This window comes from Saccopteryx leptura, chromosome 2 (assembly GCF_036850995.1).
Source record: "Saccopteryx leptura isolate mSacLep1 chromosome 2, mSacLep1_pri_phased_curated, whole genome shotgun sequence".
NCBI classification, from domain to species: Eukaryota; Metazoa; Chordata; class Mammalia; order Chiroptera; family Emballonuridae; genus Saccopteryx; species Saccopteryx leptura.
The window spans coordinates 5,130,402-5,138,121 of record NC_089504.1 but is presented as its reverse complement, the minus strand read 5'-3'; the positions used below and the strand labels follow the sequence as shown (position 1 = coordinate 5,138,121).

At 51.5% G+C, this 7,720-nt stretch overlaps 1 protein-coding gene across 6 annotated transcripts in view; it reads left to right on the top strand.

The window, feature by feature from the left end:
* The first annotated feature begins 216 nt into the window (after positions 1-216).
* The window catches only part of PRRC2B (proline rich coiled-coil 2B), a 99,203-nt gene continuing 91,699 nt past the window's right edge, over positions 217-7,720 (top strand). For 5 of the 6 annotated variants that reach the window (XM_066366869.1, XM_066366872.1, XM_066366870.1 and 2 more), the window contains exon 1: positions 217-422. The gene's annotated coding sequence lies outside the window, so the exon portion shown is untranslated. The remainder of the gene's footprint in view (positions 423-7,720) is intronic. The other variant, XM_066366873.1, reaches the window with a different exon arrangement.

Below are 7,720 nucleotides of genomic sequence, written 5' to 3'. Positions count from 1 at the left end.
TCCCGACGCCCTCCGTGGTCTCCCGAACCCTCTCCCCTTCGGGGGGCCCCTCTCCACCTCCTTTTCTCGGCCCCGCGCCTTCCCCTCGGGGGCCCCCCTCCCCAGGCCCCCAGCCCCCCAGGCCCGGGGGCGGGCGCGGGCGATCCCGGGAGGCGCGGCAGGGGGCGCTGCGCGGGCGGCGGCGGCGGCGGGAGGAGGAGGCGGGGGCGGCGGCAGGCGGGGGGCGGGGAGCGGAGCGCGAGAGGGAGGCGAGCGGCGAGACACAGGCTCCGAGGCTCCAGCGAGCGAGCGAGCGGGGAGGGAGCGAGCGAGCGAGCAGCCGCGCCGCCGCCTCGCAATCCGCCGCCATCCCGCCGCCTCCGCGCCCGACCGCCACCCGACCGCCATCGCCCGGCCCAGTCGCGCCCGCGGAACCAGACCAGGTGGGCCCGGGGCAGGGGGCAAGGGGCCGGCGGGCGCGGCGCTAAGATGGAGGCGGCGCGGCCCGGCTTTGTCTCGGCGGCGGCGCTGAGTGACAGCGGCGCCCCGGGCCCGGCCGACCTTTGTCCGCGAGCGCGCCGGGCTCGGCCCGCCCCGCGCCGCCGCCGTTGGCTGCTGGCCGGCCGGGCGAGGCTGCGGGGCCGGACCTGGGGCGCTAGGCCGGGCCCGCTCGCCATTGTTGTGGCGGCGCCGCGCGGCCTCGGCTTGGGCGGCGGGCGGGTGGCGGGGCCGGGGTCCTCCCGGGTCAGGGGCTGGCGGCGCGGGCCGCCCCCGGATCCGGCGGCCGAGAACGCCTGTGAGGTCCGCGAGCGTGGGGGGCGGACCCCTGCCCCATCCCATCCCACCCCAACCCCCCACCCCACCCCCATCCCCCGCACCCCCACCCCACCCCCATCCCCCGCACCCCCACCCCACCCCCATCCCCCGCACCCCACCCCACCTGGCTCACTTTTAAAGCCACCCCGAGGTGGGATTCCGGGGCCGGAGGGCGGGTGCTGCGGCTGCAGAGCCGTTTCGGGGCGCGGGGCAGCCCTCCCCCCCAGGTGTCACTGGAGTTGGTGGCCAGGGGCTGCTGGCCTGTGTGCCCGGGGGTGGGGGTGGGCACAACCGCCTACCCCGTCGCGCATAGGGGTGCGGGCACCAGAGGGTTATTTTGAAAATGCTTCACACTCTATTGTTGAAAATGTTTAATAATAAACAGGATGTCGCTGCTCAGGGCCTGCCAGATGGGTTTTTTTTCCCCCCTCTCCTCCCTTTTTTCCCCTCTTCTGAGTGAGAAACAGCGCTGTCGAAATCAGACCTCGAAGAGAGGATTTGCCGACATAACACGGGAAGGTGTTTTCTTCTTTGCTTTTCCTCCCTCTCTTTGTAAAACATCGCCTGAGCCCACGTTGAGCCTGGAAGAGGAGGTGTTTGTGAGGGGAGTGGGTCGCTTGAAGGAAGTAGGAGAGGGGGGCTGGGAGGCTCTCTGGAGTGTGTTATTTGCTAAATGGCTGCTTGGAAGAAACCTTCCGAAGCCTTTGGTTTACGAGATTGTTAACCATCCCTGAGATTTTTTTTCTTTAAGGTTGTTAGGAGCATTTTTATGTGGCTTTATGCGTTATCATCCAGTTCGGTTTTTGTAACCATCCCTTTAAAGTCCCTAAAGCGGGGTTTCTCTCTGTCCTTGTAGGCTTGTGTGTTCACAGCGCTGTAGTGTGAGGTGGGGCTGGGGAGGCCCACGTTTAGGGTGCCATCCTGCTTCTTTCGGGAACCCTGCGGCTCTCTGCGCCTTCGTTGGCATGCACAGGGACATTGCGTTCTCCACCTCGCAGGCTTGCATAGGGGCCACAGGGCCTAGCGGAGGGCCTGGCACACAGTTGGGGCTCACTAGTTGTCCCACCTACACTGATTGCATAGTTGCCATCAGGTCTTAGGATGGAAGTGAGCCACTTGAGGAGCCATCCAGAGCCCAGCCGTCCTCGGGCGCCACAGGTGCTGGGCTCAGGCCTGGAAGGATGAGGGGGAAGGAAGGCAAGGCACGAACAGCATTGGCCGTTGGCTCTTTCAGCGCTGGGCCTCTCTGGGGAGACAAGGATAAGAAAGTAGCATTTGGAGCCCTGGAGAACTAAATAGATCTGGGTTGTGTGGTCATAGGACCCTCTGCGTGGACCCGGGGTACCTGTCCCTTGCGAGGCTGTTCTTACAGCTCGGTTTAAGGCAGAGCTAGAACAGTACAAGGTATCAAGGACAACAAGCCGAGGCCCAGGGCGTCCTGCCTTATGAGGATTACTGCTTTCCTTTGGGAATGGCAGGTAATCATTTGGGGAGCCTCTGCTTGTTTGGACCAGCGAGTCTCTTGGAGCCTGGATTCTGGTCCTCGTTGAGTTACCTTACTTAAATCTGTGCCTCAGCTCCTGCATCAGTAAAATGGGAATAATTATATCTTGTCTTTTTTTATTTTATTTTTAATTAAAAAAATTTTTTTTTACAGAGACAGAGAGTCAGAGAGAGGGATAGATAGGGACAGACAGACAGGAACGGAGAGAGATGAGAAGCATCAATCATCAGCTTTTCATTGAGACACCTTAATTGTTCATTGATTGCTTTCTCATGTGCCTTGACTGTGGGGCTACAGCAGACCCAGTAACCCCTTGCTTGAGCCAGCAACCTTGGATCTAAGCTGGTGAGCTTTGCTCAAACCAGATGAGCCCGTGCTCAAGCTGGTAACCTCCGGGTCTCGAACCTGGGTCGTCCGCATCCTAGTTCGACTATCTATCCACTGCACTACCACCTGGTCAGGCTGTATCTTGTCGTAATTAATCTGTTGCGGCTCTTGGGAACATCAGATACTATTTGTAGCAAAGTGCTTCCATCCATAGGGGGTCATGAAAGTGTATGTTGTTTTTGTGGTTACCTAGTTTTCTGGTTCCTTTTTCTAAATTTCTGATCTTTTTCTCCAGTTCTCCTCATTGATGGAACTGTGTGTGACCTTCCCACCCCAGCTTCTGTCCCCAGCTAATGCTTTGATGTGATGACCATTCAATTGCCTGAAAATACCAGAGTGTATTATAAGGGCTATAAGTGCTTGGCAAAACTGGGGTGTCTGCTGTTTATCAGAGTCCAAAGGAAAGACTGTGGCTATTGGGAGACTGACCCCAGTCTTGTCCACTGGTGTGGATTGAGACCCCGTTACCTCTGAGCCAGACTTGTAGCTTGTTTGTAAACAACACATTCTGCTCGGATTATAGTGGTTCTGCAGTCTGACGGGAAATTTACTTTGGTTGGTTTGCCATTCCCACAACCATCTAGATCAGGGGTCCCCAAACTTTTTACACAGGGGGCCAGTTCACTGTCCTTCAGACCGTTGGAGGGCCAGACTATAAAAAAAAACTATGAACAAATCCCTATGTACACTGCACATATCTTATTTTAAAGTAAAAAAACAAAACGGAAACAAATACAATATTTAAAATAAAGAACAAGTAAATTTAAATCAACAAACTGACCAGTATTTCAATGGGAACTATGCTCCTCTCACTGACCACCAATGAAAGAGGTGCCCCTTCTGGAAGTGCGGCGGGGGCGGATAAATGGCCTCAGGGGGCCGCATGTGGCCCGCAGGCCATAGTTTGGGGACCCCTGATCTAGATGGTAGGGTTTTTTTTTGTTTTTATTTTATCTCTTTGTATCCTCTTTCAGGCCTCCTGGTTGTCTGTGGGACTGAGACATTTTAACAGGGTCGTGGCATCCTTTCAGTCCCCACCCCCTTCCTGCCTCTTGGCCCAGCCTTTCTATCTGATTTCCTTCCAGCCCAGTCTGGCTCTGCTCTGGGCTGGTTGGTTAAGGAAGGAGAGGAATCGGCTGTTCCTTCCACCAAGCTTTTCAATTACCTGTGAGTTTTAGTTGTTTTAGTTACTCATGGGCTCCTGTACTGTGGAGGGACCCGCTCCCTTTTGCAGCTCTCTGGGTCCTCCCTAGTCTCCTTCAGGCCCAAATGAGTAAAGAAAAAGCCTAGGAAGGAAGCGCCAGGAAGCCTTGGGAGAGTGGAATGTCAGGAATGGCGAGTCAGAACTGACTCCAGCGCAGTCCGATTGCCTGGGCCCTGGCCGAGAGTATTACTATTTTTTTTTTTTTTGGTCATGCCTGTTGGATGGCCTGTTCACACCACTCCCTTTTTAAATTTCAAATCTTTTTCTTTATGAAGTATTATTTTATTGTAGTTCCAAGACTCTTTCGCCTTGTACAAAGGACTGACTCATGTTACTAATGGCTATATACTGGTTCTGTGTCTCTGTTATATGTGGATGCTGGTTATATTCTACCACTGAAGATTGATCAGTTCCATGTTGGTTTCTATTTCTAACCATCATAGGCCAGGGGGACCAGGACATGTATTTCCAAATTTGATTATGGGGCTTCTTTACTGTCACATGTACATGTCTTGTTATGGGCAGGCAGGTGTTACATTTTAAGCAATCCATTTCTCTCTGAAAAATTAAATTTCCTGCAGAGATCTGTTGGGCTTTGTGCTCTGAATCTCATATTTTAGTCCAGGTTAATGAGACTTTTCTTTTCAAATAATAACGCTGTTTTTTCTTAAGATTTTTTCCCTGGGACTTGAGTAGCCTTAGCAACCTTGGACCTGTCATTTTGTTTTTTTTGTTTGTTTTTTGTTTTTAAATTTTTATTTATTCATTTTAGAGAAGAGAGACAGAGAGAGAAATGGGGAGGAGCAGGGAGCATCAACTCCCATATGTGCCTTGACCAGGCAAGCCCAGGGTTTTGAACTGGCGACCTCAGCATTCCAGGTTGACTCTTGATCCACTGGGCTACCACAGGTCAAGCGGACCTGTCATTTTGGATAAAGAAAGAAGGGTCGGGTTCGATTCCCGGCCAGGGCACATAGGAGAAGCGCCCATTTGCTTCTCCACCCCTCCGCCGTGCTTTCCTCTCTGTCTCTCTCTTCCCCTCCCGCAGCCAAGGCTCCATTGGAGCAAAGATGGCCTGGGCACTGGGGATGGCTCTGTGGCCTCTGCCTCAGGCGCTGGAGTGGCTCTGGTCGCAACATGGCGACGCCCAGGATGGGCAGAGCATCGCCCCCTGGTGGGCAGAGCGTCGCTCCATGGTGGGCGTGCCGGGTGGATCCCGGTCGGGCGCATGCGGGAGTCTGTCTGACTGTCTCTCCCTGTTTCCAGCTTCAGAAAAACGTAAAAAAAAAAAAAAAAAAAAGAAGGGTATTGTCTGTAGTGCTGGAGATGAGAGAGAGAGAAAGAGAGAGAGAGAGAGATACATACGGGTGGTGAGCTTTCTGGTGAAGTGAAATTGTTCATGACAAGATTTTAGGTTTAGCCTGACCAGGTGGTTACGCAGTGGATAGAGCGTTGGACTGGGATGCGGAGGACCCAGGTTCAAGACCCCGAGGTCGCCAGCTTGAGCGCGGGCTCATCTGGTTTGAGCAAAAGCTCACCAGCTTGGACCCAAGGTCGCTGGCTCCAGCAAGGGGTTACTCGGTCTGCTGAAGGCCTGCGGTCAAGGCACATATGAGAGAGTAATCAATGAACTAAGGTGTTGCAATGAAAAACTGATGATTGATGCTTCTCATCTCTCTCTGTTCCTGTCTGTCCCTATCCATCCGTCTCTCTGACTCTCTCTCTGTCTCTGTAAAAAAAAAAAAGAAAGATTTTAGGTTTAAAGGTGCTGAACTGAACCTCCTGACCTGAGAGTTGGGAGACCGGGGCTTTGCTGCCTGTGATGTCTCTGATTCTGTCTGTGGTGGCACGTGGGCAGTCTCTGCACTAGGAGGGAGACTTGCCTCAGGATGGGAGGCATAGGTCGTGGTTGTGGCTTGCTGTTGTAGCTGCACTTGTTGATTTCCCGTGCGGCTGGCTGTGAGGGCCGGGCGGCTCCTGGCAGCAGCGTTGGTGTGTAAAGCTCTGCAGGCAGCAGGAGGTGTCTGGGCAGAATGGAGTCTGAGTGCTGGCGGGCCTTACGTTCTGCACTGCTGCCTCCCCCCCCCCCCCCCCCCCCCCCCCCGCAGCTGCCCCTCCGCAGCCTGCTCTGCAGCTTTGCTCTGAGCCTTCCTTCCTCCTTTCCAGGAAAACCGGCAGCCTTTTCCTCCTCGTGCTGCCGCAGAAGCAGTATTTATTGCTTTTTAAATACACTGCATACAACGGATTCTCCTTGACCATCTATTATTTGCCATGCATTTTGCAAGACCTTTTAATTGTGTTTCACCCTGTTCGTAAAAGTAACATTTTCACTGAAAAAAAAAAAAATTGGAAAATACCAAAAAGAATAAAGACAAAAATAAAAATACGAATTACCTGTAACCTCACCATACAGTAAGGACTAGTGTATTTCTTTTGTTTTTATTTTTTATTTTTCCTAATGTTTATTTTATTGATATTAGGGAAAGAGGAAGAGGAGGGGGGGCATTGATTTGTTCCTGTATGTGCCCTGATCAGCAATCGAACTGGCAACGTCTGTGCTTTGGGACAATGCTCTAACCAACCGAGCTATCCAGCTGGGATATTTTTTTCCTTTAATTATGTGTTTGTTTATTCAAAACTAGAAAATATTATGTATACTATTCACAGTTTATAATTCCTTTTAATGTTATAGTGTATTTCCTTAACATGTTTTTAATAATTGTATAATAGCTATTATTTGGATATGACATGATTATTTAATCCTGTTATTAAACAGGTAGTTGTTGCCATTTTTCCTTCACATAAACAAAACTTGAAGAAGCAGCCGTGCCTGTAAATCGTGGTCTGTATTGCTGAGCATTTCCCGTAAATGGACTTTCCAGGTCAGAGAGTGTGGGCTCCTTTCTTAGTTGTCTACCACTATATCTGATTCTCCTTCAGCCCTTGTCACTCTCGTCTCCAGCCTTCTGCACAAGGTGACTTTCTTTATGGGCCATTGAGTTCTGGGGGCCTCAGTCCTGGCTAAGCCTTTTGATGGAGTAGGGCTTGGGGGTCTTACTCCATTTACTGGTTTGAGTCTGGCCAAGTGTGTTGTTCTGGGGACACAGACGTGTGTATGCCTCACTTGTGCTTCACAGGAGCTCCCGGTCCAATGGGGAAAGGATGTACCTTCCTTTTTTTTTTTTTTTTTTAATTTATTGATTTTTAGAGAGAAAGATTTATTCTACTTATTTATGCACTCATTGGTGATTCTTGTATGTGCCTTGGCTGGGGATTGAACCTACAACCTTGATGTAGTGGGATGATGTGCTAACCAACTGAGCTACTGGCAGAATTAGTGTTTTAAAAACAGTTACTGGCCCAGGCAGGTTGGCTCAGTGGTAGACTGTTGGCCTGGTGTATGGATGTCCCAGGTTCAATTCCTGGTCAGGGCACACAGGAGAAGTGCCCATCTGCTTATCTACCCCTCCTCTTTCCCCTTTTCTTTTTCTCCCTCTGCTCCTGCAGCCATGGCTTGATTGTCCAGAGAAGTTGGCCCCTGATGCTGAGGATGGCTCTGAGGCCTCTGCCTCAGGTGCTAAAAATAGCTCGGTTGCGGACCAGTGGAGCAATACCCAGATGGGCAGAGAGCATCGCCCTTTAGGGGACTTGCTGGGTGGGTCCTATTTGGGGAGCATGGGGTAGTCTCTGCCTCCTCTGCTCTCACTTACTTTAAAAACAAACAAAAAAAGTTATTTTATTGTGGTAAGATATATATAACAAAAGTTAGAATTTTAATTATTTTTATTTTTTTTTAATTTTTATTTATTTATTTTTTTTACAGAGACACA